This window comes from Curcuma longa, chromosome 11 (genome assembly GCF_044706935.1).
Source record: "Curcuma longa cultivar G26 ecotype Majalengka, Jawa Barat chromosome 11, ITB_CL_G26_1.1, whole genome shotgun sequence".
NCBI classification, from domain to species: Eukaryota; Viridiplantae; Streptophyta; class Magnoliopsida; order Zingiberales; family Zingiberaceae; genus Curcuma; species Curcuma longa.
The window spans coordinates 881040-887373 of record NC_133871.1 but is presented as its reverse complement, the minus strand read 5'-3'; positions in this window follow the sequence as shown (position 1 = coordinate 887373).

Sequence of the window (6334 nt, the reverse complement as noted above, 5' to 3'; positions counted from 1 at the left end):
TGACTGTTGACATTATGTGGCTGTTGTTCAAGTAGGTATGGAAGGATCCTACTATTATTACTCAGATGGTGAAGAACAACCATATGCTTTTAATTATGGGACAAGTGATTTTTACAACGAACAAGCATCCATCGAGGTCTGGAGCGACCCAGACTACGATGAGGGAAGAAGTGAGGATTATGGCGAATATCCTTACGAAGGCTCGTCTCCACAGCAACCAGTCTGGGGTTGTTGTGCACATGAAGCGTCATCTTCAACTGATGAAGCACAGTCCCGCTGACCGGAACTCCCATGCCAGAACGCTTCATCCACCAGATCAAACGAAGTTTCCTCGCAATCTACATCCGAAGAAAGTCGCACCTCGTCTGACTAGGAAACGGACGATGGAAACAACTCAGTGGCTAGTGATACATCAGGTAAAACTCGCTTTGGTTCCACTGATTGTACTGACTCTGCAGCGCTTCCTCTGGTACATCTTCATCCAAATGGGAGACTGCAACCACTGAAGAGTCAGCGTCTTCCTGGGAGACAGCCACGACCTGCTCCTGTAAAGCAGCCGATGATTCTACAGCATGCCTACGTTGTCGATCGGCTGAAGAACATCCAAGATGGGACGATAAATCGTCGGTTGATCTCGACTGTTCCTGACAAGTGAATGGATGTCCCATCCATTTTTTGGAAGGTGGGGGGGGGGGGGGGGGGGGAGTGACCTAGGGCCACTGTTGACTTCTGTGTCTCTTCCACGAGCACCACCGCAACGATTGAGTCCGTACTGGCGATGGAAGAAGATGAATAGCTTCGGCGTAGGGCGACGCTAGGAGAGGAGAAAGGTGACCGAGTAGAAGTAGGCCCATGGCCTTGTACTGTTCAAGCCATCTCGGCACCTGCAGTAAATCCAATCACGGCCCAGAAATCAAGCCCGACCCGGATTAAACCCGAACCTGAAAGGTCGAGGAGACGGCGTTTCCGTTGGCATCCTGTATATAAGAGACGGAAAGCGACCGCGACAGACGCCGTGAGGATTGGAGGCGGAGTTGCTGGTCCATCAGGCAAGAACCAGTGACGGCTATGTACATCCAGCCAACAGAAGGCTGTACACTAGAGTCAATAATGGAGCGTGGTGGACCCGGATTCCCAGTGCATCCACATGGTAGTGTCAGGCCAATGTGTAAGTGCCCTCTTTTACTTTTGTCATGTCGAATAGTGTGCCTAAAACGCACCCAAAGGTGGCCGTCCATGTGTCATACTGTTCAACAGGGGTCCACTTGGATTCCTGGTGTTGTAAAACCAGCAACGCTCACGGTTTTGAGCCCATGGTTTTGGTAAAGCTCTTGTAAGTGGCGCTGTCCCGCCACTGGGGAGAAGAAAATAATCTCCACCAGGGCACCAACAACACGATCTATGCCTCATTGATCAATCTAGATATCAAAGATAGAAGGACTGAGTCATACAAGATAATAGTCACGGAAAGGTTGTGTCGGATCTCGACATGCTCGTCACTTGGGTAGCAATGATGAATTGCTATATCCCGCTCATTGCTTATGTCTCTAAAATAGTTTTAAAGGCATTGCCAACATTACGGGAACTTATTGGGTCACACACTTAAAACATGCGATTTGGAGATAGTTCATGTGATGAATCATTGGGCCATTGGATTGAGTCTAATATAGATTAGACTCATTGAGTGTGACTCAAGGTAGACTCATTGAATTAGACTCGAGTTGGACTCAAATCAATTCGGATTGAATTAGACTCGAGTTGGACTCAAGTCAATTCGAATTGAATAAGACTTGAGTTGGACTCAGGTCAATTCAGATTGAGTTAGACTCGAGTTAGACTCAAGTCACTCAAGTCAATTCGGATCCATTAAGAGAGAATCATGATGGGATTAATGAGGTTTAATTCCATGGAATACTAAAAGTCAAAACCTTTGATATTCCATAGTGATATATAAAAGGGGTGAGAGGTTTTTCTTCTTCTCTTGGATGATTGCATCTTCTTCCTCTTCTCTTCTACCTTGGCCGAACCATACTTTGTGGCTAGCACCGCAATTTGGTTCCTCTCCATCTCGGTATTCGTGTGGATACGTGGAGGCGCGAACACACTGATCGCGCTGAGTTACTTTGTGGCTAACATTTGAAGGCAAAAGTTACTGTCGGGATTGTGAAGGGCTCGCATCGAAGGTAACCTCAATTCCAATAGATAGAATAATAAAATGAGTATGATTTTTCGCATGGATCTTCTGGAGGGATCCTTTTTCCATTGCGTTTATGCGGCTAAAATTGATTTTGGGCACATATAGAACTTTACAATCGGATCGTTCACTGATTGATGGCTTGATCATCCGTGGTGTTAGGTCAGAATAGGGATTGTGAATATTCTTACCTTTCATGGGCCCGTGAATAGGGATTGTGAATACTCCTTGCCTTTTGTGTGCCCGTGAATAGGGATTGTGAATATTCCTGGAACACACGGCCATACAAGATTAAAAGGGTGATTACGAGATTATCAGATCTGTTCCCCTTGGATACCCTCCTTGCTGCATATAAGGCCAAAGGGAACAAAAGTAATCAACAGTTGTCAAGTTTGGTCCCCTCGAATGCCATCCTTTCTGCACATAATGGTTAAAAGAAATGGAAGCAATTAATGTCCGTCATACCTAGTCTCCTTGAACACGCCCGTAAATATGTTGCCCTAGTTGATGTAGCAAGGCACTCTCGACGGCTATATAAACCCTAAAGAAGGGTTATTTCAGGTCTTCTCTCTTCTTCATCTTTTTTAGAGATTCCTTTCCTTTTTTGCAGAACCCTAATTTGAGCATCGGAGTGGCTTGTCAGGACTCTCCCGTACCAGTCTAACATCCCGTTGAAGTGTGTTTCAGATTCTCTTCATCCTCATCAACAGGAACTTTCTAGAGGTCGTATATGTCAGATCGTTTACTGATTGGTGGCGTGACCATCCGCGGTATTAGGCCGGAATAAATTGATACCATCTGTGAAAAAATTGAGCTAATACTACGTGATGGTTAACATTAGAAGAACTACTGACAACGATGACTTAGTCGGAGAAAGGAACCATGGCGAGGTGATAACCATGACACTTGAGGATCTAGATCAGTTGATCTGTAGGGTCATGCAAGAGGCACTGTGACATCAACAACCTCCATAACCATAAGTTGCCGGAGTGCCCCCTTCATTGGTTGGAGCTCATCCAATAAGTTATGCTTTATCGCTCGTTCTTCGGTGATGGTTTCAAACCATAGGGATGCAATGCCGGAGTGCCCCCTTCATTGGTTGGAGCTCACCCAGTAAGTTAAGCTTTATTGCTCGTTATAGGGGCTTCCCTGGTGATAGTTTCAATCCATAGGGATGCAACCCCTCCCCGAGAGGACTCACATGAGTCTCGGGCTGAAGAGGCACCTCCACATGACCGTAGAGAGAAAGCTCCTATCCTCCCTAAGGAGGATATCGAAGAGACTCCTTTCTCCAGAGAAGTCCTGGAGCAGGAGCTATTTCCTCACATTCAGTAGCCCTAGCTAGGTGAGTACACGGGAGCCACAGATCTGGAAGACCACTTGTGTCGTTTTGAGAACGCCTACTTATTGCATCAATATATATACGAGGTAAAGTGTCGGGTTTCCTAATTACCAAATCAGGCTCCACCCAAAGATGATTCAAACGGCTCTCTACCTTTTCTAGTCATTCCTTCAAAGACTTTAAAGCCACTTTTATACACTAGTTTGTCAGCAGTAACAAGTATCAGAAAATGCCTCTTAACCTATTCACTATGATACAGAAACCTCGAGAGATGATGCAGGAGTACCTCCAGCAATTTGACCAAGTCGTCTAGGATATCTCTGTTAGATTTGAGAGGTGTCCTAAGACAATCACCTTACAAAAATACTATTTATTGGATAAATAGCAAATTCACTATTTGAGTGCACATTTCATATGTGTTTGATTGGATCTTAAACTCAAATACTGAATGTTCGCAATACGATTCATAGCATGAGAGAATTTATGATTGGATCACAACTAGTGAGCATCTCTACATGTGCAATTATGAATGTATTGAAACTATCCCTAGTCGAGGAATTGATGAGCACGGACGTCATCGATTCTGTCGAGACTAGCACGTTTAGACTCCTTGGTTAACCAAGCAATCGATCTCACTGCTAGAAACATTAGATGTTGAGAGTTAAACGTAGATGCTGGTTAAAGGTAACCAGTTCATTGGAGTGACCTGCCTTGAAACTTCATATAATTCATATGTCAATGAAGATCTCAGTGCAGCTTAAGTGCGAATTTCCTTTGACTTACGGTATTCAAGTCACCTTGGTCACAGAGGCTTATACTTTGACATGTTAAGCAAGCATCTCCGAGAGGTGTGGATCCGAGATAATTGGGTATAAGTCGAAGTATCCGAAGGTATTTGAATAGCCCACAGAAAATTCACCGCTCCTTGAAAAAGGAGACGTATACCTTGCGGTCCGCTTGTCAAGATTGTTACTAAAAGTCTTTGGCCAAAGCATTACATATCAAGAGTACGGTACTCTTGAACACATGTACAAGTAACTTGAATCCACAGGACAAGAAAGCAGCTTGGGCTAGGTGTGACGTAGTCAGCCTAGTGGGGACCGACACATAGACCATGTCCTGAACCAAGCGGGTATAAGATGGTGAAAGAAACAAGACATGATTCAATGGAGCTGCTGAAGGGTTTAGAATTGTTCTGAAATCAATCATTTTTTTTGATCAATTGGGGATCATGATGTACTACTAGGTGCCACTCATGATCATTCTGTAATTAATGGTTAATTATGGACGACCAACATAACTGAGAACCTATTGGGTCACACGCACAACAAGTTCTCCGAAGGACTTAAAACGAGTTTGAGAATTGAATTCTCAGAATGAGAGAGATAAAATCTAGTTGGACCAAACAAAGGATAAAATTATGAAATTCATCTTACGAAGATGAAATGAACGAAATTGATTTCGTTCAAATCAGATGTCATTAGGTTAGTGAATCAAATGATTCAGTTTTGAACCAAATTGAACCAACTTGGTTTGGTTCATGATGAAAAAGATTTTGGTTGAACGAATGTGATGAGAAGCTTCGTCTTGTGAAGATGAATTGAACAAAACTAGTTTGGATCAAATCAGAGGTTGTTTGATTATTGAACTAAATGAACCAAGATTGAACCTAGTTTGCTACAGTAGCAGTACCGGTTCACTATAGTATTTGGGTTAATTCTGGTTCAGCCAAAACCCTAATCCTTTCCAGTTCAACCCATGCGCGCACCGACCTTACTGTAGCTTCTCAGCTATGATAAAACATGGCATCGTGCCCTATTCATCCGCCCACATGAGCAGAGCGGTGTCGATCCCTACTTTTCCTCTTCCCAACCGTGCGACGACGACGTTTCAGCGAGTGTGGCAGCCGGTCCTGGGCAAGGAGGCCCCTTCCGGTTGCTGCTTCTCCCCGCGAGCGCGTGCCGACCGCAAGAATCGCCGCCTGCTTGCCACTCGACAGGCTCTTGTCAAGGATGTCCGGCATGATGATTTCAGGCACCGATAATATTAGCATGCGACTGACCTAACCAGCTGAAGAGAAACAGAGCTCCTCGGCTGATGGGAAACACTATAAAACCCGTTCCGGTCAATTCTTGTAGAATAAAAATTTTTCCAAAAACGGATTTAAGTTGCCTTCATAGTCGATTAAACAAAGTTTGATCGACGCATTTAGATCATTGGGCTCTTATGTTTGGTTTACAGGATCCGAGATAAAAGGAATAATTTATTTAAAGCGGAAAGCAATAAATTATACCTTTTCTTCGGGTTGTCTTGAAGGAGGTGGATGACCCCTCGATCTTTTGCTGTATATCCTCTCCTTTTCTCGAACGTTGTGTGGGGAACGGTCCTTCGAGAATATTCCATCAAAAGGCTCTTCTCTGATAGCAATCAACCAATCAATGAACCTTTCCTCCTCCTCCTCCTTCTTCTTCTTCTTCCCTTTCCTTTTATTCTTTCTCTTCTTTCTTCTTCCTCTTTTGCCGCCGGCCCTAACAAAAGGAAGCTTTGTTGTGTGCCAACCCTAGCCAAGGAAGAGAAGGGAAAAACCGAATAAAAGAAAGGAGGAAGAGGGCTTGAAGAAGGGCGCCGACCCTAATTGAAAGGAGGAGGAGAGGGAGGGGGTTTATGTGCCGCCGACCCTAGGGGGAGGAGGGAACCAATTGTTGTGTTCTTTTGCCTCCCCTAAATCCCTCCTTATATAGTTATGCCATCTAGAAAATTTAAAAAAATGTCTAACAAATTTTTATAAGATTTAATTA